The sequence below is a fragment of the Carettochelys insculpta genome, chromosome 6 (assembly GCF_033958435.1).
Source record: "Carettochelys insculpta isolate YL-2023 chromosome 6, ASM3395843v1, whole genome shotgun sequence".
NCBI classification, from domain to species: Eukaryota; Metazoa; Chordata; order Testudines; family Carettochelyidae; genus Carettochelys; species Carettochelys insculpta.
Genome location: NC_134142.1, coordinates 51,638,567 through 51,665,200, shown reverse-complemented (window position 1 = coordinate 51,665,200; position 26,634 = coordinate 51,638,567).

Sequence of the window (26,634 nt, the reverse complement as noted above, 5' to 3'; positions counted from 1 at the left end):
GATTCCAACATTGAGGGCATACAGCCCAAATTCTCAGAGGTGTAGAGGCACCTAAATTCTATTGAAAAAAGTGGGAGTTAAATACTTGTAAATATATTTGAGGATCTAAGCATTTAGGGATTCCAAATAATGAAATTAGGACCAATAATGGCATTTCCCTGGCAGAGCCAACAAGTTTAGTTAATCAAAACATAATTGTCCTGCCATTGAGGGTATTGGTTATAGCTGCATAAATGTACATACTCCAGGTAGCCCTGCAAACATGAGGACCTGTGCACCAGCTGTCTTTATCTGTGTTCCATCCTGAGTTCATATCCCTTTCATCCTCAGAGATCACAGATGTTTGCCTTTATTACAGTTATTAGCCAGTTCAGCCAGAGTATTGAACTCACTAGTATCTCAGAGTACATTTGTGGAGAAGGTAGCACTAAAGGAGATCAGGAGCTGGAAAGCTAGCCAGGGTGGCCACCTCATGTTCTTGAGGAGACTACGGAGAAATAAGCTACATTGTCCAGCAAAGCTAGCTAACTCTTTATGTTTGATGTGACTTAGGATGAAGAAAGCCAAGACCTTTTTGTTTTAGCTTTAGTAATTATTATAAATTATTCATATTACCACAGCACCTACACACCCCAGTCATAGACCAGGACACCACTATCGTAGATGTGGTACAAAACAGAACAAAAAAACAGTCTCCACCTCCAAGAATTTTAAAGAGGACAAACATGCCTGTTCATTTTCCCAGTATAAAACACTGTCCATACCCTTGGACTCTTTCTTTCTGTCTGAATTCTTTGCCCTGTAGGAAGGACCTCTGCTTTGAAAAAAATGATACTGACCCTCAGCCGTTGAGCCATTACCTAGACAATAAACTGTTTTGTAAGGGAAACATTTTTTGTTACTTACATGAACAGTGCCTAGTACAAAGGGAACCCAGTGTGATACCTACATCCAGCAGGGACAGAGTTAAGGTTGTTTTAATGTGGTATAGACAGAAATTTTCAATGCATGGGTATATTAAATATTGTATCAGCACTGAATATTTTACTTTAGCTGATGATTTCCATAGCTTTTCCATTTTTTGTATTTATTTTTGTAACTGATGTAATTGTATAAGTTGTTAGGGAATAGCACTTTTCAGTATTAACTGTTAGACAACAAAGTTTTATGTTTGAGAGTATTTATATATAATTTGCAATTCATTTCGTAAAATACTTTTATCCTTTCAGATAGAAGGTGCAAATGCTAGTCATTATCTTAAGTGATTATTGTCCACAATGGGAGAATGTAATAAGAGCTTGTATTTGATAATAGTTATTTTAATTAGACATTGATCATGCATACATCTGAGGAAGGCATTACTGAATTTTTAAAATAACAACCTTAAAATAGAAAAAAACACCCTACAACTCTGTCTTATTTTTTGTTTAAATGGGTAGCATTATCCAACAAAATGTGTCAGGTAGAGGTAGATGTACAAAACTGATATTCCACTAAATGAATAAGGGTATAATGACAGCTTTCATCTGAGCATTGGACTTTTTTTTTTCCAGAATTTGCTGCTGTTCATGCAAAATACATTGCTGTGATTGTAACATATGTATTATATGGCACATATGCTACCTCTTAGATAAAAGTGTAACTCTTGTGGTTACTAGCATTTTTCTAAGGACATACAGTGTTTAGCAGTAACAGATCTTTTTATAATATTTTTGCCATGTTTTTGGCAACTAAATATTTTTTCTTTAACCTTTTTCATTCATAAGTTAAATTTGTTGTTAGAGAAAAATTGAGTGTGGAGGTAGAAAGCAACAGTGTGAATGAGGGAGCAAGAGTGTTTTGACTGTCAGTTTTCTCTTTGGCTACCATTTTGGTTTTTTGTTGTAATGCAAGAGGACAACAAATTGCCAGCTGCAGGCAAGGTTCTGTTTAGCTATGCATTGTATATACAGTCACTTATGGGTCAAAAGGACTCTGTGGCTTTTAAAAAACTTAACATAAAACCCGTTTTTAGGAATAGTGGGGGGTTCACTGCTTGGCTCCTCACATTTCGCGCTGTCATATGTTTTTCTTTGTGACTCTCATTCTTTTTTACATATTTGGTTCCCAAATCTTTGCTGTGTTAAGACTTTGGCTTTGATTTAAGTCATGTTCATGCACCTTTTTGCACACGTGATCATATATCACAGCACAAAGACAATCAACTAAGACCCTAGTTCTTCAGTCAATAGTCCCAGTGAGTAGGATTTGCTCTGCTGGAGTCAGTGAACCATTTCTCTGAATAAATCCTGTTCAGTGATAACCAGAATTGACAAACTGGGCCATGACTTAGGCCCTAATACTGAAAAGAGACTTTCTTTAAGAAGTGAAATCCTCCACTCTCCTAATAAAGCCCGAGTAAATGGGAGTGAACCTACAACCAGTGCTGTCATATAGGTATGACACAAAGATGCATTGAAGCATCTCTGTGGCCACTGTCTCAGAATAGTGTCCCCTAATTCTTTACAGTCCCTCTGGGCCTGATCCAAAGGACAGTAAAATCGTGGTACAGACTCCCATTATCTTCAGCAGGCTTTAGATTTGACCTTCTCTGGAAATTTTGGATGACTTTGTCTCTATTAATGCAGAGACAGTGGCCTATTTGTTCTTATCAGTCCTGGGTTTCCATCCCTGCAAGCTAATTTGGAAAGGAATCCAACACTGTTGTATGTAAGAGGTGTTGAAGACTACTCCAGACCCTCTTCTACACACAGGGCTCTCTATATGCTTTACCATGAGGGTGAGTTTCTCCCTCTGTAAATTTGACACAATATTTTGTAGTTTACAGATCACTAATTGCAAGCGATATGAGTTCTTTTACACACTGGCTATGTCTAGACTAGAGCAATCTGACAACAGAAGTTGCTGTCAGAAGATTTCCTCTGTTGACTGCAGTCAGACTGCAAAGTGGATCGAAAGAGTGATCCGCCGTGTCAACAGAGAGTGGCCAATTGCTTGGCCACACTCTTGACAAAATGGCCAACTGGAATGACAGCAGACAGGGCTGCCTGGTGTCCTGGAATCCCCGTCTGTAGATAGAAGGCCCCCTGGAACATCCAGACTGACTTTTTGTTGACAGACATCTGCCTCATGGGGGAGTGACAGAAAGCTGTCGACAAAAGTGCTGCATTCTGTTGATTTACCATTAACAGAATGCTTTGGTAATGTGGACAAAACGCCAGGTTTATTGACAAAACTCTCTAGTGTAGACATAGCCACTGATTCAGGAGTCATTCATGGACATGTTTATCTTTAAGTAGGTGCTCAACTCACTGGGGAAAATGCTTACAATTAAGCACACGCTACACTGCTTTCCTGAATCAGGGCCACTTTTCCAATCATTGTGTTCCTATGATTCTGATTATTTAGGCAATTTGTAGAACTGAGTTTACTGACAGACTTATATAAAACCTTGGAAGGAATTCCATAGAAGTTCCAAAATAGCTATTCAAAAAATAGTGGAATAAAAGTAACAGAAAGGTTCTAGAAACTCCATTACGTATGCATTTGTTCAGTGTCATGTGTACTAGATGGAGGATCAATCAAGCTTTGCAATTTTAAAGAAGAGTAGTTGGACAAATAATGTCTGAAATAAATTGCAAATAAACAAGATGCTGTTTAATAAAACAATTAGCTTGCCTAAGGCTCCTGCAGTGGCTTCTCAGTTCTTATCAACATTGGTTTACAGCTGTAACTTCAGGATATAATAGGAGATTGAATCTTATACAGGCGATGAAACAGATGATCAAATTCACAAGGGATTGTATCAGGCTTTTTCCAGTACCAAAGCAACATATTAATTCTTGTCACTGTTTTCAGAAACGCTGTGACAGAAATAAACCTGTACTGTAACTTGGCCCTTTTAATGAGCTTCTGGAGTGTGGGCTTTCCACTCAGCACCTGAAAAACACAACAAAACACCTTTTACATTAAAGATGTGAGGTTTGCTGCTGGCTAAATTTGTACACAGAAGTCTATAAACCAGTGCTCAGCCAGCTGGGAAGCAAGAAAGCAAATTCAGATTCTGCCATGAACTTCACAGACCAATTATCTACTTGGAATCATGGGAGTTTAACAAACAAATACCAGCTCCTGCTGAGCCTTTTCAGTGCAGCAGCTTATGGGTGATTCAGTTGCATCAGAGGCTTTTAGACTGATCAATTCTTAATCACAAAGCACAAAAATTATTCTCAGACTCATGTCAGTTTCTTTGGACACCTTTGTTAACAATCTGCTTCAAATCATTTTTTTAAAGAACTGCAGACACTGTTTTTATTGACTCCCCACTTGTAAAATGTTTATAGCTTGTTAATTTATATTTACCCCTTTACTTTTGCCTGCAAATCAACATCACTTAGCACAGTTTGGTTACACTTTGTCCAAAGGAAATTACAGAAGCCTGCTATGGGGGAAAAATGAAGGAAAGCTGAGGAAAATCAATACACTGATGATTAAACAGATCGTAGCAAATTCACGGCTGTAAGCTACAGCATGCAGACATCAGTGTGACGCCTATCTAGCAGTTAATGTGCTTTCAGTCAGTTGAAGAAATTTTCAGGATGAGGCAAAATGTAACAGAAAAATATAAGCTACTATAAAGCAATCGTTTTTCTGCACATACAATATGCAATCTTCATTTTATTATTCAGCTTCATGGTCGCTATGCATTGTCGAAAGCTTTTTATGTTTAGAAAAATAGGTATTTTTATGTGAAACTTACAGCATGAGATTTACAAGAACTATTCACTTTGCAATACAATTAAGCATATATTGTACGTATTTTGTATTTACCACTATTTTAACATACATTTTTTCCCTGAGGTGCAGAATGGTTTGCTGTATTAATCTCACTCGTATTAATTAGAAGACAAAACGACATTGGCCTATGTTTTTAAACAGCCAGTGATTCATAACAAAGGAAAGAAAATATTTAATATAAAATATACATTATTTAAGCAAGTGATGATAATCTGTCATTTTTAAGTACCTGAGCCAATTTAAAATAAAAACAGACAAGAAAGAACTATTTTGCGGATTATTAGATTTATAACTGAATAAATATTAAGGGAATAGATTTATAAAGAGGAAGATGTAGTCTTTGAAATCATAGACAATGGCTATTATCAGAGTACAGCAAGGGATCTGGCAAGCAAGGAAGTTGAGTTAGACATGAAATGTTTTCTTTACATTATCACCCGCAGTGGACTCAAAGCCCTGTGTGATCCTGTGTACCATATGTTTACCACACTGGACAATAACAACTAGGCACCGCAGGGAAACATGATGAAGGAAAAGTGGATTTGCACTCGTAGGGCCAAGTTATCAACACCTGTATAAATATTCACAGAGAAGAGTTACATTTAAAAAAAAAAAAAGGAGAAATTCAGCTTAGCTCCAACTCCATTGACATCAGTGGAGCTATGTCAGTTTACCCTGGCGGAGAGTCTGGTCCACAGCATTTGACTCATTCCCTCCTTAGGAAGGATGGTTTAGAATGAGAGCTGATGGGGCAGAAGGACTTGCGTCTCTCCCTTCTGAAGGCCAAGTAATTACAAAGAATGTCAGTCCCCAGTTCTGTAGCTGTCATGGTACATATATGGTAAAGAAACACCATTGAACTACTCCGTAGAACTTCTTCCTTTTCTGGCAGCAAAATCAGTATACTAGTCTTGGTGTCATTTCCCACATTGATTTGCCAGCACTCTTAGGCTCCTCCAGTGGGCTACCCTTCTAATTTAGAAGTTAATGTCATTTTGAGCAGCATTAACTTCCATAGCAAGAAACCTGCTAGATTTTGTGGTGAACTTGTATGACAGGATAATTACTCTCTGACTCCACTCACCCTTCCCCATTCACCCCCTCCCTCCGAGACTCATCCTCACCCTCAGGTGAAATGTACTCAGACTGGCATCTGTGGGAGGAGTGTTAGGTTACAACAGGTTGCACTCTTCCTCTCACTGGCCTCATGCACCAGGAGCATGTGCACATTAACTCCTTTCCTCACATGCAGCAGAGGGGAAAACTTGGGACTTAATTTTGCATATCATTCTCTTTTTAATGTACTAATAATACTTTGTCTTGCTGTAACACCTGTCACCTAGAGATCTCAAAGGGTTTTACAATGATTTACATGTCCATGTTGTTTTCATGTTCGATTTTATGCATATGGACATTCATTGTAAATTATAGATACAGATATAATAAAAATGTGAGGTACACACTAGTCAGGAATGAAATAGAAACTGAAAGGGGGAAGATGAGATTTTATGCATATAGAGTGGACATGTTCCATCATTAGAGAGTACTGGGATGTAATTTGTAATCAAATATCACATATTGTTTAATATTGGTTGCCAAATACTCTTTCGGTAATCCTCCTGGAGCTTCCTAGGTACATAATCACACAAAAGGAAATGAAGAAACAATCTCTCATCAGCAAGTAGCTGTTTAGCTGTTGGTAGCTTTTGATAACAAAAGAAAAGTAGCCCAAACACTGAGGTTCGGTTCAAGAAAAATTGGGAAATTATGGAAAAATAAACTCACCAATCCCATGCCCAGCAAAACAGACAGATGACAGCTATATGTTTAGATATTTCGTTACCTTATACTCAGTACTCAGACAAAGTACCTTCACCTGGAGAAAAAAAAAGACACCTGCCCATTTTTTGGGAATATTATCATTTGATAGACATACCTGTTCTGATAAATGTGTGTTATATTGATGCTCATTTAGTAATATGGTAAGATGCTATTAAATACAAAAATCCAATGACTGCAGTTTAGTTAGTGTCTTTTTAAACAAAACCTAACTGATTGTTTTCTGTCTCATATTTCCATGGGAAGGATCTGTAAACTTGTTAAAACTCACAAAACAGTTTAAAAAATAAGGGAAGGGAATATCCAGACAAGTTTAACTATATTAAGAGCTATTTTTAAGGGGATTTTATGTAAATGATGAGGAATTTCAGTCTATTTGCTGAATCTGTACTTTGGTTAACATACTATTCATTTAAAAACACATTATTTAGCTAGAACATAGCACTCTAAAAGTAAGATTTTTTTTCCAGGGTGGGCACAGTGGCTCCAGTGAATGTTAGCTCAAGGGCCATATGCTTCTAAGCCATAACTGCTCTTTCAGATCCATTATGGCTGCGATCTATTGTGCCAGACTGACAGTTGTGGATCAGCACTAAGTTCACATGCAAAAAGTCCTGATAAAATATACAGAGAAACTTTTCCAGTATTTGAGTCCATTTATACCTTTTTGTTTTTTATGAAATATACACAGTAGATAACATGGACTTTTGACAACAAGATCATGTTGTGCTCAGGAATTCAGAATCAGACAAATGCACAACTACAGAGTAGTTAACATCATTTTGTCTTTTTACCAAGACCCTCTAAAAATGTTAATATTGTGTCAAACTTAATATTTGGATATATTACAAAGGTAGAAATCAATCAGCAGCCTTAGCCTTGGTAGGTTCTTTTTATGTAATTAACTAAATAAAAATAGACAAACTGATGTCAAGAAAAGATAGTGTAAACACATAGGAAAAAATTGAGACTCTATATGACAAGTTTCAGTTTTGTGTTTGTATTTATCACTGTTGTAAGTTATGACCACCTCAAGAATAAGGATGAGGTAGTTATAAAAGAAATGTTAACAAACCTTTAATTATACATGCATGAAACATACAATACAGCAAAAACTCTTTTACTATAAATATGGACTATTAATCAACAGAAAAGAGTGATTTTTTGTATTACACATTGGAAACTATGATCTTAATCTCAATTACAAATTTAAAACAAATTTTAGCAATGTATTTTCTGTACACTGAAACCACAAAGAAGCAGTACAAACTTATCATTGAATAAGTTCACTTCTTCAGAGTTTATTAGATTTCTAACTGTACAGTTAATATTACTTCTTTTTATATTACAGCCAATTAGATTTCAAGGTCTTTAATGGACAAAGTAAAACAACTGAAATGCAGAGGTATAATAAACCTGTCTATGTGGTACCCATAAAATAAAAGTGCAATGCTACTACTGGAAAAGAAGGGAAAAGATTGTGCTAGAATTTTCTTGAGGTTGTCAGTTTAATTGTGCTTCTGGTTATGTAGTTTTCAAGATTTCCCTTATTTGTGGCATTGAAGGAAAAGTAAAATGAAGTGGCAGAGCAGACTACAAGGCGATAATGGAAGGGAAAGTCTGAATAAACCAAATGTAAACTTTTGATAGGAATCAGTTTTATAAACCCTGCTAGTTGTGTGACTTTTTTTTTCCTATTTTGTAACCTCAGCATATTGCTGAAGCTAAATAGTAAATATTAACATGTATAGATCTATGTTTAAGGTCAAGCATGCAAGTGCTACCCCAAGATTAGTCATTTTTTCAGTGAGGAGATTCTTCATTGTTAACAATGCCTGTTAATCTGTGCTTATTAAAACTGTGAGATGAAGTTATTTTGAATTTCTCTTCCTACACCTTCCATTTTTAGGCTGATTTTGATCAGTATATATGTGTTAATATTGAACTAAATTCCCATCAATTGGTAATTAAATTCTAGAAATCACATAATGACGAAATGACATGCCCCAAATAAATATTTTTTAAATTAGACAAAATTCTGAATTCAAAGCACTGTATTGTGATGTCAAGAACACTGGCTAACTAAACTAAAAAGGCATTGAAAGACTGTGGAAAAAGGTGTGTGTGTGTGTGTGTGTGTGTGTGCGCGCGTGCATGCACATAGATATTAATTAGTAAATCAAATTAGTTTGTCAAAGTGCTGATTAGTCAAATGTTTGATTGTTCTATTAAATCAAATATCCCTCTTATGCTATATACAATATTACATTCCTACATTAATTTTCATGTGCTCATTTGTTAAAGAATTTCACGCCATGTGAAAAGCAAAGTCTCACTAGATGAGGATTTTACACTGCACTAGATCAATCCCAATACCAGTAAATGGATATTATTAAACAGCATGGGGTAGTGCAAACTGGGAAAGAAAACTTGTAGTGTGCTGCCTTTGAGCAGACCTGGCTTGCATGCTGTGACAGGGCAATTGTCGACATGCTTTTTCATGCCAATCTGCAGCTTTTTCAACTCTAGATGCTATGGCAACCAGGGTTTAACAGACTAAGCAGCTAACAAGCTTCCCTGATGGAATTGTCTGGCTCTATGATTGCCTTGTCTTAGTGAAAATATAAAATAGAATGAAGACGCCTGTGGACGTTTGTCAAACTGATTATAATTTGGACACTTGAATCATAATTGTCTGTTGTGTATAGTACAGTATTGACCAGCACTATTTTCCACACTGTCAAGAACACGAGAGCGTTTCCTCACAGTCTGTTTCCTGTGGAAACAATGGGTTCTGGTTATTTTGAGTTGGTGCAACATGGCAGGTAAGATCATCTGGGCAGAGAAAATAACCCATGCTATCAATGTAGTTTTGTTTCCTTTTCATTTGTGTTGCATCTGGTGTCTTATTATATATCAACATACTTCTATACAGAAATATATAGATTAACAGGAAGAAACTGAATTTTCAGGACATGTTTAAAAGTAATCTTTATGTTCCCTAGATCAGATCATCCCATGCAGGCAACTTACCATTTTTCTGATGAGGCACAATTTTGTCTTTTAAGAGTAAAAGTATTTTGTATGTTTGCTTGTTGGCTCTTAATCTGTTACCAGAAGAAAAGTGCATTTGTCAGAAAACATGGCTGTAATCCTGCCAGATTCTGAGCTCTGTCTGAAAATTGCAGCCAATCAGCTTTAAAGATGCTCAGCACGTAGTAGAATGATTAGCTGCAAGTTACTGAGTAGCTTGCACAGTTTTTACTTCATATAAGTTTTATTGAAAATATGAAACAAAGTGATCTCTCTCAAAAGAGTCAGATTGCCCTGTAGGAGGGGATCCAGGCAAGAGCATATCCATGACGATTGCTTCACAAGAGCAAAGTGGGAAACTGTTTTCCCATCCCATGAAAATTTTTGAGAGTTCAAATTTTTCTTATTCTATATTGAGAGTAAATTAAGATCTTTCAAAGAAAACAGAGAGAGAGAGAGAGACCAGAATAATCCATAGTTTTGTGGTTAAGGGACATCTGGTTTTAACGTAACCAGGGATTTCCCCATTCTACATGTGTGTCCTAATCACAGAGCTATTCTGCTATCCCCCTTTCTCTCTGCTTTTTCCCAGAAATGCCACTGTGTACCTGAGAACTATTCCTGACAAAAGTTTCGTTGAAACTGGAACAGTCCCATGAAAACTTTCAATGTAACACCATTTTCAAATGAAAAGACATTACATCAAAAGTATCTGGCCTGCTCTGCTCCTCATAGATGTTCCCCTACATTGCTTACTTTGGAATCATGAAGTTAGTGTGATGGGGCATCTGCCCCCACCCCCATTGTCTGATAGGTTAATATGGAGATTGCACAGAAAGCAGCCAGTAGGCGAGAGGCAGTGAGGAGCAGGGCTAGGCAGACCAATATAAGAACTGCAGGGAAGATCAGGTGCAGTTGCTCCCTGGCTCTCCAGGAGGGAAGACTGGCTGCCCTGCAAGTGGAAGAAAGCCAGAACCCTGTACAGAGCAATATTCCTAGCACTGGCCAGGGGAGCTAGGGAAGAGCTCTTTTCTGAAGACTGTGTGTTATAGGCTGGGGCCCTGACATAAGGGCACAGAAGGTGCTAGGGCTATGGGGTAGTGGCCCAGGGAAATAAAATAAGAGATTTTATGAGAGGCAGCCCATGGCTGACATTACTGTGTCCCTTGGCTGGGACCAAAGAGTAGTGGGCAGGCCTAGTTCTCCACCCCCAACCTCACTCACCATGGAGGAAAGGGACGGACTGTTGCACTGTGGTACTGTCCCCCAGAAAGGGGTGAGAGAAAAGAGTATGGCATGACCAAAGGGCGGTTATGAATAGGATGTCACAGTCCTTGGAGTGATATGTGTCAAGGAACAGAAATGATGTTGGTGAGACACTAGTTAGTGTCAGTGCACTGACCTGTGGAGGTGATCTGCAAGGTGACCAGCAGGAGGTGCTAGTGTGGTGAGTCATAGCCCCTCACAAGTAGGCTTCAAGAAGTGCCTATGAATCCATGTAGAGCTGTGATATCAGTGGCAGGTGCAAGCCCATAACTTCTACTGGACTCTCCATACCTCTGGCAGTGCAGCTGTGCTAGAATTGTACTACCACAGATGTACTGGACCACACCTATGCAGGAGGATCCCACTTAGAGGAGGGTCTATGCCATGAAGGAAGCTCTGCATCACTGGAATCTCCATAGGGCTAGCAAAGAGTGATAACTGTGAGATGATTAAGGAGAGATATAATAGGGGTCTATAAAAGAGGTGGCAAAAGTAAATAAGGAATTATTTACTTCTCATAACACAAGAACTAGAGGTCACCTGATGATATTAACATGCAGCATGTGTCTTAAACACGTTGTCAACTTGTGCAGCTCTTTGCCAGAGAATGTTGTGAAGTTCAAGCCTTTAATAAATGTCAGAAAAGAACATTATAAGTTCATGGAGGCTAGGTCCATCAATTACGATAAATAAGGATGGTCAGGGATGCAAAGCCATTCTCTGAAGAGTCCCTGTCTCTGCCAGAAGCTGGGAATGTGCAACGGGAGGGATCACTTGATGGTTGCTTGTTCTCTTCATTCCTTCTGGGGCACCTGGCATTGGCCACTGTTGAAAGAAAGAATATTTAGCTAGATGGACCATTAGTTTAACCCATAATGGTTGTTCTATCTTCTGTCTTCTAGTGTGAGTTAAGGGCATACTATAAGTTTCAAAAATTATTTGTTTAAACAGGCAACCTTTCTTGACTAGGTGGAAAAGTACCATGGTAGGAAGGAGGGCTCAGATGTTTCAACGTATAATTCAACTGTTTAACCTGAGAGTAAAACAAAAGTTCTTCTCTATAATATCAGAGGCATTAGAAGTAGGTATTGCTTACAGTAATACTGTCACTCTCCTGCCTTGCAGACCCTTCTGCCTACAAAGATTTGGTGGCTCTGGGCTCTCCTTTTCCCTGATGTCCATGCTACTTCTCCTGATCAAAAGAAAGGGGTTCTGGTGTCCAATTTTCCTGAAATCACAGCTCTTGCTTCCTGTCACAGGTCCTAGTTGAAACCCAGGGTTATAATGCTAAAGAACAAAGCAAAGTATAATTCCCAGACCCCCTGCTTTGCTATTGTTATACTGACTACCCCAGTAGCTCTTTCTCATGTGAATTGAAACACTCAGATTTCCAAAACCCAGTGGCCCAAGTCCTGGAGAGCCACTAAGAAATGAGTGCATTGGATTCTGCAGAGCTTAGGCTGATATGACAACATTAAACTGGAAACCCAGCGTTTTCAGTCTTATGGAGGAAAAGGGAGGCCAGGCACAGCTAAGTATGTAACATTACCTGAATATCATGGTAGAAAACTAATACTTCAACACTCTCCTGCAATACATTGCTACGCTGAATAGTTTTAATGCAATTTTATGTGAGATTTCATGGTGGATTTATGGACTGAATAGCTTTGGTGGAAATTTTTCAAGAAGATCCAGTGACCAGCTCAGTAACGCAGATAAGGGTTTGAAGAAGGCCACAGAAAATGCTCTTCAAAAGACCCAGTGTTCAGACCACAGGACTAAACACACCAGCATGCCATGAGCAAAGACAAGCACTACATCTACACTACGAGATAAATTTGAATTCAAGGTAGTTGGCTTGATATTACCACATGACTCTCTTCACTGTAAATACCATTAACTCAATTTAGGGAGCACTAATACCGATATCATAATATTGTTGGTACCTGCTTGGTGTAGCATCAAGTTTAAATCTAAAAGTTCGAATAAAGTTCAGTGTGGAAGCACCACATTTTAAAATCAAATTTATTAGCTTCCAGAGGTGTCCTGTATGTAACCCACAGTGCCCCACAGTGCATGACCCTGGCTGCTGCTCTCTAGGTGCACAGGAATTAGGTAACAGAGAGCCCATGAATTTCAAATTGGACCAGGAAGCCTGTGGCTGTGGGCTCATGTTTGCATGAGAGCCCGAGAAATGTCTTTCTTTCTTTGCTATCAGCACTGTGAGCACATCTACCCATTACAGATAGCCTCAGCACGGAATTCATGGTTCAGTCTCTATCCTTGGTATTTTTTTCTGTGCTGTCTGGTGCCAGCCCCTGCCCCGCCACAGCATGTGGCAACAAGGCTGTTGTGGGGGTCATGCTTTCATAAGAGGCCAAGAAACTTCTTCTCAGCAGTTTACATTTGTATGTGCCCTCCATCCTGCACTCAATCACATCACATCGCTAGCCCCATAAATGGGCATGTCTGCCATTTGGTGCTGACCGTGCTGCCAGGCAGCACCATGTCCTGGTTTGTGCATGATTAGGGCTCCAAGGGCAGGAGAGAATTTCGGGGGCTTGCCCAAAATATTTTCAGGGCTTTCCAGCCATATGGGGGGACTACTTCAACTGCTCCCCTCCACCAACAATACTTTGGGGGGCCTTTCTGCAACTGGGGAGAAGTCTCCCCTGGCAGCAAAGATTTTTGGGAGCTTGCTGCCACTGGAGGGTGGGGAAGTCTCCCCTGGTATCTAAGATTTTCAGGGCTCCTCTGCTGCACAGTGGGGACTATTTCAACTATCCCCTCACTGTAACCCCTCCCCAGGCTCCATGCTCCCTGCCCCAGCAAGGACCCCAGGGGCTAGCTGCCATAGGGGAAAGTCTTCCCTGGTGGTTAAGGTTTTTGGGGGATGTGTGCCCCAGCGGCTAAGATTTTCAGGGGCTGCTGCAGTGGGAAGGAAATACTTCAACTGGCTTCCCACTGAAACCCCTCCCCCACTGCCCCAACAAGAACCTGGGGACTAGCTGCTGCCGGGGGGGAAGTCTCCTTACTGTCTACTCTTTCTTCAAGCTTTTCATTGCTCTGGTGTTATTTTCAGGGATCATGTGCAATCAAGAGAGGAGGATAATCAGTGGATGGCCAGTTGAGAAGACTTGCTGATTTTATAAAATCCTTAATAATTCAGTTACAGAAGAAAGAGATTTCTGTTAACTTTGCCACCTTTGTGGATGCCCTACTTCTCCTTCCATCCGACTGGAAAAATGTATGTTTGCTTACCAAGGGAGTGGAATGAGGGCAATGCAATGTGGGAAGATGATGTCAATACAGCAAACATACCCAGAATGCTATGGGGATGAGGGAACTGTTGGATAGATTCCCACAATACACTGCTGCAACAGTCGATGTTTGCCGATTGAGTGTGGCAGCAATAAATTGGCTTTGTGAGGAGCACATGGGGAGATAAGGATAGTCAAATTTGAATTTATAAAATCCAGTGTTACAAACTTATCTCATAGTGTAGACGTAACCAAAGACAGCAAGCTTCTATTATCATGGCAGCAACACTGTTGGATACTAGTTTCTGGAGGGTGATGTCCTAATTTTCAGGTACACTGAGGCCTGTGCTAAACTATTCTGGCAGGGTAGAGGAGACTTCAAATGGGAGTAAGTTATATTTACACTCCACATTATGTCTTCTTTTATACATCTAGAAGAGCGTCAGGCCACAGAGTTAAAATTTGTCTTCCTGGAGATGAGATAGCACCACCAGCAGCATTGTTCATATGCAGGAGATGGCTGTGGGGCCAGCAAACCATCGTCAGTATTGGAATGAGGGAAGCATTACTTGCTGCAATGGACTTGTCCACTCTGACTTTAGATTATTGTCTGGTGTGTCCCAGGGCATAGTGTGGTCTTCAGATATGCACGTCTGAGGCTGCTGATATCTTCAGCTATGGTATATCAGAATAATAAGGATTAGCCAAGTCAACAACTGTTTCTCTTCATAGTCCGCTAACAAGCAGCAGTGCATATTTCCTTAGGGTCTTATTCGGAGAACACCCAGCAGACCCTGTGATGTGAGGACAGGCAAAGGAGGCAACTGCCCCAGGATCCTGGCCTTTCAAAAGGGCCCAGGGCTCCCAGCCACTACTACTACAGCAGCAGTGCCAGACAGAGCCCTAGGCCCTTTAAATGGCATGCTCAAGACAGCAGTGAGGGCTGTCTGTTGGAGGCAGTGCCCAGCCCTGCTCCTTCTGCCAGAGGCCCCACCCCTTCTGGGGGGGTGTAGAGCCACCCCCCTGCCTGGCTTGGGAGGCTGGCAAATCTGTCAGCCCCACTGACACTCAGTTATTAAACAGTCTGCATTGAAAAGACCATTTCTTTTCAAACATTTTAAAAAAGTTTGATTAAAAAATTGCTCAAGCCCTTAAAATTTTCCATTTGCCATGTTCAGTCCTATTTCTTTGTACATTAGTCCTGTTCACTGAGTCTTCATTGGTTTGCATTACTATAAAATTATTCTTGGGGTGTGGGGGAGAGAGAGAGGGAGATCAAGAGAGAGAGTATGTCTATATTTGTATGCCCCCCCTCCCTTCTGTGTATATATTCACACTGGCAATTCTGGACTACTAAATTGTGCTTTCCTGAAAGATACTAATTTTTCCTCTATGATCTCCATTTTTAATGATTTCCATACATCCTGTGAAACCAGTAGACTTCCATCACGCCAACAGAAATAGACATTTCTCATTTTCAGAATTCAGACAAATATTAATTTACACAAGAGAGAGGGAATGTGAATGCCTCTCTTTCTTGAAAGGCAGTGGAAGAAAAAATAAGAAGCAGTGTAATATATTCAGCGAATTTTGTGAGGAAAATATAAGTGATTACTTAAACACATACCTGAAGAGTTTCAGATTCTATATTGTTGTCATTTTTCAGGAGCCTGAAGTGGTTGACTAGAGCACACATGGTTTTGTTTGTTATTTCTAAAATAGATTTTATTAATGTTTTTTCCCTACAATTTACATTCTTCAAAATGTGACTGCTTCTGTGCAAGATACTAAGTGTGGCTTAATCACCTGCTGATGCTTTGTGCCAAGTCTAAACATTGCAGTATAGTATACATATGGGGCATCTTAAATTTGCCATGATGGAATTACAGACATTGCCTGGTGATTAGCGACTGAATCTGTCTTTCACAGTACCTGAAAGCACGACTCAGATGCTAGTTACTGAAGTAGAATCTGACATATAGCTGAGACAGGAGAGAAACAGAGCAAGAAAGTGGGGAATAAGACTTAGCAATAACTTTTTTAAAGATGCTGTTGTTCAGGTATTTTTTATACCACGGAAAACGAATTTCAGTTGACCCTGTTTTAAAAAGTGGATTCAGTTGCAGAAGAATTATTCATGCTTTGCCTGGCCAGAATAGATGGGGCCAAAATCTTTCAAAACCATTTTAGAAGCCCATTCTGTAGACTAGGTAGGATGCCTAGGAGAATAGCATCAGGTCCAAACTACCACTACAGCGGCCCTGTGCAGACAACCCTGCTAATAGCAGGAAAAGAAATAGCTCAGAGGTTTGTTATCATGGACATGGGGCACGGATGTAGGAAAAAGCCCTCTGCTTCAGACAAGAGAGGGTACAGTAATTCAAGGACTTGGTGGGGGTGCCAGTTTCTTGTGGTGGCATTCTTGTGGGACTGGCAGAAGCTAAAATCAGGGTGTTAGAGTGCACAGGGGCCAGTTCTGTGAGATTGCCTGTCCTTCTGTTACATGGTTATGTGTATGAAGGTGCCAGCTTGCAGGAGCAAGAAGTTGAATAGTGGCTGGTTGGAGGATGACAGCAAGTAAAGCACATCTGATGAAACTGTGATTTTTTTACTCTGAGTAACTTGTGGCTTTTAGGGATAAAAGTCAAGATTTTCTGTTTTCAATTAATGAAACAGTTACTTCTTTTTTTGTTTAAATATAATGAAAAAAGGAAAAAAAGCCTAAATGATTGTGGGTACTTTCTTTAAAAAAAAATCTGTTTATGCTTAACCAGAGAAATAACTGCTGATGCATTGTGCCAAATCTAAACACCTTTAAATACTGTGAACGTCAAATCTGGTCTTCCCTGTGTTGAGTATCTCAGAGCAGGTATTTTGTGAGCTCTCACATTTAATTGGAGGGGCACTGGCACAACATCTGAATTCTGGCACAACACCCCTCCCACCCCCCTCACTTTTTCCAAAATGAGCACTGGATTTAATGGAGCAACTTACAAGAGAGTAGCTGAGCAGTGTTGGGGTGTAGTCAAAGCTGTGACTTCTCCTGCATGCCAACCAGCAGAGCTGGTTGTAGCAAATTATACCTCCCCACACACATGCACATCTCAAGCACAACCACAAAATTAAGGCATAATTCTGGGTCTGCACACAGGACCTCTGCCCGGGGAGGGTTGCTTCAGGGGCTGGCGTTTCAAAGGTGTCTGTTTGTTTTTCAAAGTGGTTTTTCTCCATGGCAGAGCATATTGAGGTCAGTGATCTAATCCCATGCAGGAACTTTTAGTTAGAGCTACAGATAGTGAAACTTCTATGGATAAGTGAGTACTCCCGTGGCAGGAAGTGTCCAGTCCTGCCTCCTTTCAGACCAGTTATAGTCCCCACCTGCCATTAGCTTTAATGGGAGCTGGGTCAGCTCTGCAGCCTACCACGTCAGGTTTCTCAGAATGCCGATGATACCCTTTAAATCGTACTAGCCGTGTAGATCTGAATTGGAATATTAATTGGTATTTTCTCACTGGTAAATATTTAAACTATTCCTCAGTTTCCACATGTCTGGAAAGTTAAATTGAGAGAACACTGAAAATCGTTGCTCTGCATTCAGAACTCTTCCACAGAAACAGGACTGTCTAATACTCAAAAGTAATTCTGTATATGGCACAGTGGATTAACATTACCTCAGTGGTACCGAAGAATGCAATAATTAGGCACTGAGGGATTCTTTTTGGTACAGTTTGATGAGACGGTCAATTACCTGTGCTCTGTGGCAGCAAGTGGCACAATTGGTTTAACCTTAATAAGTGGATTGATGAAAAGGGCCGCTGTGATGTACTTTACTTGCTCTGAAAAGGTTCTTTATAGTTATTATAAAAGTAAAGCCTAAAATATCAATTAATTTAATTTGTTTAGAACAGTTTACACATCATCCAATTTTTTGCTATCACAGACTATACAGAATATTAGGTAAATTATAAATGTCAACCCAAAATTGAACATGTGACCATATTGGCTATTTAACAAGATTAAGAGGTAACAATTTAACTAGAATTTGCCTTTAACAGAAGCTTTTAAAATAAGATTGATAGAAAACAGTTTTTGAGAAGAAATAATGTATATTGATTTATATAGAATGCTACTCACTGTATTTTTCTTTTTGTAATAGATTTAATGAATAGATATGCCTTTTTATTTTGTGGTACCCTACCATTAAATGATACAATCATTTTTTTCTGCCTAAATAAATTCAAATTCTTGTCACCTACTATCTGTACAGGAAGATTTGAGACATTATTTCTAATTGAGATTTTTACTGAATATCTTTTAAAGATAAATTTGTTTTATTCTTTCACCCACTATTTAAAAGGATTTTCACATTTTCATCTTCTAAAGGAATTGTCAGTGCGAAACTAAAACTGCATAGACTATACATTAAAATCACTTTAGTTTTTAAGCTGTCATGAACTGTTTCAAAAAATGCTAAGTTGCTATTGTTTAATGTCTGTCATTTTATAATGCTTTAGAAGTTATCTATCCTGTAAAATTATTAACTGATGCTAAAATTGCCTTGTAAGTATTAGGACAATAGCAATTTTGTAACAGCTGGGACACTGCCAATGTAAGATAAGTACATTTTGCTCTGTAGATTCATAAAGTGCTTTGAAATGGTTTGTAACTGATGGATGGATGCATTTTCTAAGTGTAGAAAGCAATATTTTGTAGAAGGAAATGGCTTGAAAGCTGACACACATGCATGCAAATGCCATTCTCTTCAGTAAGTAATTTGCTTTTTCTTTCAAAAGCACAAATGGCATAGTTAGACACATTATTTTGTATATTGCACATAACAATACAAGATGCACAAAAACAGCAAGTACAAAACATTTCATATTGATAGAGGAACCCATGGCTATAGTGTATGATTAGCATAAATGTATACACACTAGAATAATGCCTTCTGGATTAAAAAGTGAAGCTGAAAAAAAGAAAAGTTCTGCTAACTTAATGAAATGAAAATATTTAGAATATTTTTGCCTTTTTGTTGTTGTGCTATTTAAACTTAATTAAGCCACTACTGAAGTTGGCAGAAAGATTTCTGTTACCTTTAATGGGCCATGGATCAGGCCCTTAGTGAGAAGGCAGATAAAGTGAATATATGCTTGAGCATGTATAGATATGCAAAGATTGTGTTTTTGTGGTGCTTGCTGCTTGCTGATCCAAAAATGGTGAATATTCATGTAAAGCACACATAGGTAAAATACAATGATATAGAGCTACTTTATTTTCATATCTACCACTTAAAAATGCTATAATGTAAAAAAAAAAAGGTACTATAGTTTGAACTTCTTTTATTTGGTACCCTCAGGACATTACTGGTGCTGGATGAGCGAATTTGCAGGACTACAGGAGGTCAACATTGGCTAGCACATTATAAACACTTTTACGTTTTACAGGGCTCTGAGAAAACAATTAGGGGTAAATTAGAACTAAATAACAGCATAGAACAGTGAGAGCCAGGACTGGCGGCTGTAAACAAACTTCATGGGGCCATGGGAAACATGACCACACCCATGATAAATCATTGTCTAGCTAACTAAAATCATGCTGGATTACAGGTGTAGCCGGGCGAGGGTTCCGGATTAGAGAGCTTTAATCTGTAACTTTGTTTTGTGAAGTATCTGCTGCTGCACCTGCATTATAAAGCAACACCATGGGCTGAGTAGCCCCAACTTCAGTGGGAAGACTGGTATTAAAAAAAAATTAATCATGACTGCAATGAGTGCGGGATCAGGGTCTTTGGTTTGCCTTAGATTAGAAAATTAAATTGACTTAACTACATCACCCAGGAGTGTGAAAATCCACAACCCTAAGCAGCATAGGTAAACTGACTATTCCTCGCCGCCCAGGGTGGAGAGTCAATGGAAGAATTCTTCCCTTGATCTAGCTAGTGCCTCTGGAGGAAGAGGATGACCTATTTCATCAGCACAGGTGCTGTCTACACTGCAGTGCTACAGGAGCATAGCTGCAGCAGTGCAGCTGCACTGTGGTAGCATTTCAAGCACGGATGAGCCCTTAGCAGAGGGTGCCATTGAAATCAATTTAACTTCAGTGTCAATATGTCTATGCAGTGTGACTAAATATATCAGAATCTGGCTCTTTTTCATCTTTGAGTTTAGAGGAGAGAGCACGTTGACATTTCTTTCACAGATTCTTGGTTCCATTTCATATTCAGCAATTACTGCAATCATGACCTCTATTGTTCATCATTTTGACTGAAATTTCAGCTACTAGATCGGCTTCTTTCGTGAGATATATATTCCCGTTAGATGCATATACAAAACAGCCATTAATCATAATGGAAATTACGCACAGGAATTGAGAGGAAAATAGACCCCTGAGGTTTCGGTATGTTTTTGATTTTGGTAAAACAATGTCTTGAGTTAGATTTCAAGTATGTAAAAATGTTGTATTTTGTTGAGGAATTAAAAAAATTAATTCCTCCCCCCTTCCATATATGTTTACATTTATATTAAGGACCATTGAACCTACAGATTTCTGCCCACAGATTGTGTACCAGATATTATAGTTTGTTCTGAGAACAGGTTTTTCTGTTTATGAAACTGTTGCAAACAGAGCTAAGTTGTTAATTCATAAAAAATAGTTTATTTGACAGTTGCGGTTACTATTCAAAGAATGCCTGAGATCAGATCATGATTTTCTTGAAATGTATTCATTTTTCAAAGTGAAATAAATTTGTTGTGCGTTTTGTGTTTTATTGTTTTTCTTTCTGAGCGATATTGCTTATGACTGGCCACATGTTTTAGTTTCAGTTCCTTGATGGGATAAACATAACTCTCTATCAGAATTCTTTCATGAAAGCATGCAGAAACCTTTCAAATTTGGTTTGTGTGTGTGTGTGTGTGTGCGTGTGCAGGTCTGAAGACCTCTTTCTACAAAAAAAGTTATGCAAGTAAACCTCAGTTGGACAAATTGTCAGTGCGAATTTGTTTAAAAATGCAAATAAATAATCATAGGCACCCCCTCAAGCCCAATATTTGGACTGCCCTTGCTAGAAACAGTTTGGCTGTGTCTACAGTAGCATTGCTCATTCGAAAGAGGCAAGCAAATGAGGGGAATTGAAAATGCAAATGAGGTGCATATTTATATATCTGGCTCCTCATTTGCATATTCTTCTTTCAAAAGAGCTTCTTTTAAAAGAAAAAAAAGCAGTGTAGATGTGGCTCAATTTTTTTTAGGAAGAAGGGTGCTTTTGGAAATGGGGTTTACTTTCGAAAGAGTTGCGTCTACACTGCTTGTTTTCTTTAGAATGAAGAATACACAAATGAGGTGCCAGATAGGTAAATATACACCTCATTTGCATTTTTGATTTCCCTCATTTGTATGCCTCTTTTGAAAGAACAGTGCTAACATAGACGCAGCCATCCTGAAATTTTGCAGTGTCATGGTACGCCTAGCTCCCTCTTGCTCTTTTCATGAAATGGTTTTACAGTACACACTCTATGGCTACGTCTACACTAGCCCCAAACTTCAAAATGGCCATTTCGAAGTTTACTAATGAAGCGCTGAAATGCATATTCAGCGCTTCATTAGCATGCGGGCGGCCGTGGCACTTCGAAATTGATGTGCCTCGCCTCCACGTGGCCCGCCCGACGGGGCTCCTTTTCGAAAGAACCCTGCCTACTTCGAAGTCCCCTTATTCCCATGAGCTCCCGCGGCCTCCCGCATGCTAATGAACCACTGAATATGCATTTCAGCGCTTCATTAGTAAACTTCGAAATGACCATTTGCGTGGCCATTTCGAAGTTTGGGGCTAGTGTAGACACGGCCTATGAAAAATAAGTCAAAAATCTCAATGTGCAGATAGAGCATAAAGAATTTTGATCTTGTCAACAGATGTTTATTCTGTCCTGTTTTAAAGGGAATGAGGAACGATGATGTATTATTCAAGACTGGCAATGACAAAATAAAAATAATTTATCTATGGGCAGTTCCAATAGCACCTTTAAAACCAGTTGGACTACTCTTTATTGAAAGGTGGCTGTTTATTAGAGGGGATGCCTGAAAGCAAACAAAAAGTAATCAGAGGCTGGAAAACAATCAACAGAGGGATTAATTTGATGGTGTACAACAAATATGTCTCACCAACACTGCCAAATTAAAAAGCTGTGATGATTTCTGTGTGTTAAAAGATTGCAACCATTTTTGCAGAGTGTTTTTTTTTTTTTTTGAGAAGCAAGTCAAAGTACAAGCAAAAAAACTCCCTTTATTTAATGGTGCTGACATGCTCATCTACATAGTATGTGCCCAAGGGAAAAATTTTTGAGCAGTGAATGTTTGTCACCAAATAGTACTGTCATATTTCAACCCCCTGTAATATTTTTGTTAGTTTCCATAAATATAACCTGGATGCAGAAGCTGCACCTAACAAGTGATTCACTCAGAGAGACAGAAATACATTATTTACTGATGACATGCAGAGCTTCTGAAAAGAAGTTCACCATGACTGATTGTGTTACTTTTACCAAGATCTATCTACCAGTAGATTAAACATGGTGTTCACATGAAACCAGAACAGGTGTACCTTATTTGTTGAAAGTACATTTTTTTCCCACAAAGTAAGTCAAAAGTTGAGGGGAGGTAGAGAGAGAGAGAGAGAGATGTGGATTTTTTTCCACTAAAATGAATATTTTCAAAAGCCCATAGTTTTTTTGGTAAAAACAAACATTTCTGCAAAATACTTCAACAATATCCCCTTTTTAAAAATAGCTTTGTGAAAATAAAAAGACATATTTTGGTAAGCTGTACCAGAAAGCTACAGGACAATACAAAGACCATAGTGCATGGAAAATATTTCATTTTCTTGGCTATAAGAATCAATAAAAGAATACGAATAAAGCTGAATTCAGATTTGCTTTGATTTTTGAACAGCTGTCTGCATATGATTTTAACACAGATATACTCTTTCTCAAAATGTGCACATTATTCAGGAGTGTATAGTGTGCAACATGTTTTGTCTGTATTCATTTCTCAAAAACGTAAAATTTAAAAGTAAAACCAATATATTACTAATAATTAACATTAACTAGAGGCAGAAAATATATATCAGACAAGAAACATAAACACTCTATGACCAAATCCCCACCAAAACCATATCAAACTCTTCTACTTATTCTTTGTAACTCCTCTGAGAAACCCTGAAACCACAATACGCTGAAGGTTCTAAATATTGTCTTTTACAGAGGCCACATTATTTTGATTAAAACCCTTCTGTAATAGCTTTTCTTTCTAGAATTTGAAAGAGAAAAAGTGATATATAGAAACAGTATAAATAAGAGAGAATTGCTGCTTCTTAGAAAAAATGTTTATGAAGGAGATACTTAGTAGGCATTTGACCATGATTGAGAAACCATTTTGAATTCTTTGGTTAGAACTATTGTGAAGTAGATGGTATCATTTTCTTCAATACAATTTCTGTAATTCTATCTCATTCTTATTTTAGCACATAATTGGGAGTCAAGCATTTTGAGGGAGCAGGTTATATAGAAGTATATTTACAGTAGTGATTTGAATAGGTTTTTGTGTACTCCAGCTATCAAGACACAGTAACCTTTAATCAGAACAACAAGGGTTGAAGTGACAGAAAAGCTTGGTTATAATCTGTAGTCGAACCTTGCTTGCCACATTCCCAGTCCATCAGCCTCCATTTTCTGCTCTCAGTATATGTCTCAACAACTCCTCTGACAATGAGGAGGGACAGGAATACGACTGTCAGCAAGACATTGACCCTAAAACACGTCTTTCCAAGGTCCAGGGGATTGGAAAATGAAGAGCATGAGTTCTAGGGAATTGCTGGCAGTGAATTTATTTGTATAAATTTTAAAACCTGCATGATAATGACAGGACTCTTAATTTGCTTTCCCTCCAAAGTTGTGTGTAAAATTAATACTTTGCACTTTTATATTACCATATTTTCCCCAAATGTCTCAAAAGACTTTTCAGATATTAATGAGTGAACTCTAACACTGTTAGTACCAAGTACCAACTCTAACAAGTACCATTATCGTCATTTTACAGAGTGAATGAGGGAGAGGCTAAAGCCAGCTCCTTGGAGTGCCTCTTGATAGCTTTATTAGCTTCCACTGACCAATGATTTCATTGATATGAAAGTGAAATTGCTGATCACAGGAGAGGGAACACTCAGCCTCTCACAAGATTGGGTCATGTGTGATTTTTCCAAGCTCAAACAGAAATTCTATGACAGGCCCATGAACCAAACCCCATGAACCAGACCCCTGGTTTTGAGTTGTTCTGGGCCTGGCTTTGGTTTTTCTAACCCACTGGATTCTGTATGTATCTAAGGAGCATTCCATTTCAGTATATAGGTGATGTCTAAGTTGTGGATGCCTGTAGTATCATCTCTTTTCCATGGCAATGCCCCTTCCCCTGCTCCTGAGCATAGTCCTGTGTTAGGGAGCAGGAGGGGGGAAGCAGGGAACAACGTTGGTCTCTGGAGAAGCCATGATGAGATTGCTCTTTCAGGGCAAACTTTAAAGAATGGGGCAGACAATTCCCAAAATTGGCAATTATTTTAATAATTGGATTCACCCAGTCAAGACAAAACAAAAAACAAAACAAAACAAGCAAACAAAACCCACCCAGCTTCTGCAATACCTTACAAGTTACCTAGAAGCCAAAACATAGTTCCCTTAAAACAATCCAGACAGATAAGTCAGACATGATGAGGATTACTGAAAAACATTTTCATAATATATAAAGTTATATCCATCCCAAGGGATAGGGCACATTACCACCAGGTCAATGAATATTTCAGATCCTACCCAAACATGCATTTATAGCCAATCCTTATTAACAAAACTAAGATTTATTAGAAAGAAAAGAAAGAAAATGTTGTGATTAAAGAGAAAGTCCAGGACCAGAGAGGTTCTATTGCATAATGTAATTAATATACGAAAGTGAATTCACGTCCACAAACTGATCTGGTTGCATGGCTAACATCTAACAAGAGATAGATAAACACACAAATACAGTTAGTATCTATGGCTAATTCTCTTACAATACAGGTTTGCATTTCGAAGCTCTAGTCTATCTAATCTTGCTTAGTCAACTATTTACCGTTTATATACTTTGCTAATGTGTCTTTAAAGCTTGATTTTGGGACATTTAGGCTACGTCTACACGTGCACCCAACTTTGAAATAGCTTATTTCGATGTTGAGACATCGAAATAGGCTATTTCGATGAATAACGTCTACACGTCCTCCAGGGCTGGCAACGTCGATGTTCAACTTCGACGTTGCTCAGCCCAACATCGAAATAGGCGCAGCGAGGGAACGTCTACACGGCAAAGTAGCACACATCGAAATAAGGGAGCCAGGCACAGCTGCAGACAGGGTCACGGGGCGGACTCAACAGCAAGTCGCTCCCTTAAAGGGCCCCTCCCAGACACACTTTCATTAAACAGTGCAAGATACACAGAGCCAACAACTAGTTGCAGACCCTGTATATGCAGCACGGACCCCCAGCTGCAGCAGCAGCAGCCAGAAGCCCTGGGCTAAGGGCTGCTGCCCACGGTGACCACAGAGCCCCGCAAGGGCTGGAGAGAGAGTATCTCTCAACCCCCCAGCTGATGGCCGCCATGGAGGACCCCGCTATTTCGATGTTGCGGGACGCGGATCGTCTACACGTCCCTACTTCGATGTTGAACGTCGAAGTAGGGCGCTATTCCCATCCCCTCATGGGGTTAGCGACTTCGACGTCTCGCCGCCTAACGTCGATTTCAACTTCGAAATAGCGCCCGACGCGTGTAGACGTGACGGGCGCTATTTCGAAGTTAGTGCCGCTACTTCGAAGTAACGTGCACGTGTAGACGCAGCTTTAGTTTGATAGCTACTTAATTTTTTCTTGCCCAGTACCTCAGGGGGTTGGCATTTGGGCCATCCAGGAAAGGCCCCTTAGCCAGCTGTGTGGCTTTGTTGGTATAAAGGGCACACTGCAGAGCAAAGAACAATGCTCTGACCTCCTGATTACCAGTATTGCACTTTAGGCACAAGAACATCCTTCCTCTCTGGTGTTCACTCTCTGCCTTGCCCCTTTCTCTTGTCTTTCTGGTGCTCCCCTGTTGTCTAGTCCTTCCAAAAACCCCTTTCAGCTATTTCTTTCTCTCCCCCTCCTTTTTGTCATTTCCCCTCTAATTCTATTTACTCCCTCTGTGCTCCGTTGCCATTCATTTGTTTCTTTCCCAGTTTGTTTAAACAAACATGATTGTCAATCAGTGCCAGAGGGATAACTATTTTAAGTATGTGATGGAAAACAAATGTTTACTGCATGAATAAGTTCAGAAAGCTTTAATTTCAGGTTGCTGTGTTTTGTTGAAATATTCAAGTATTTTCGAACACATCTTGCAAGCA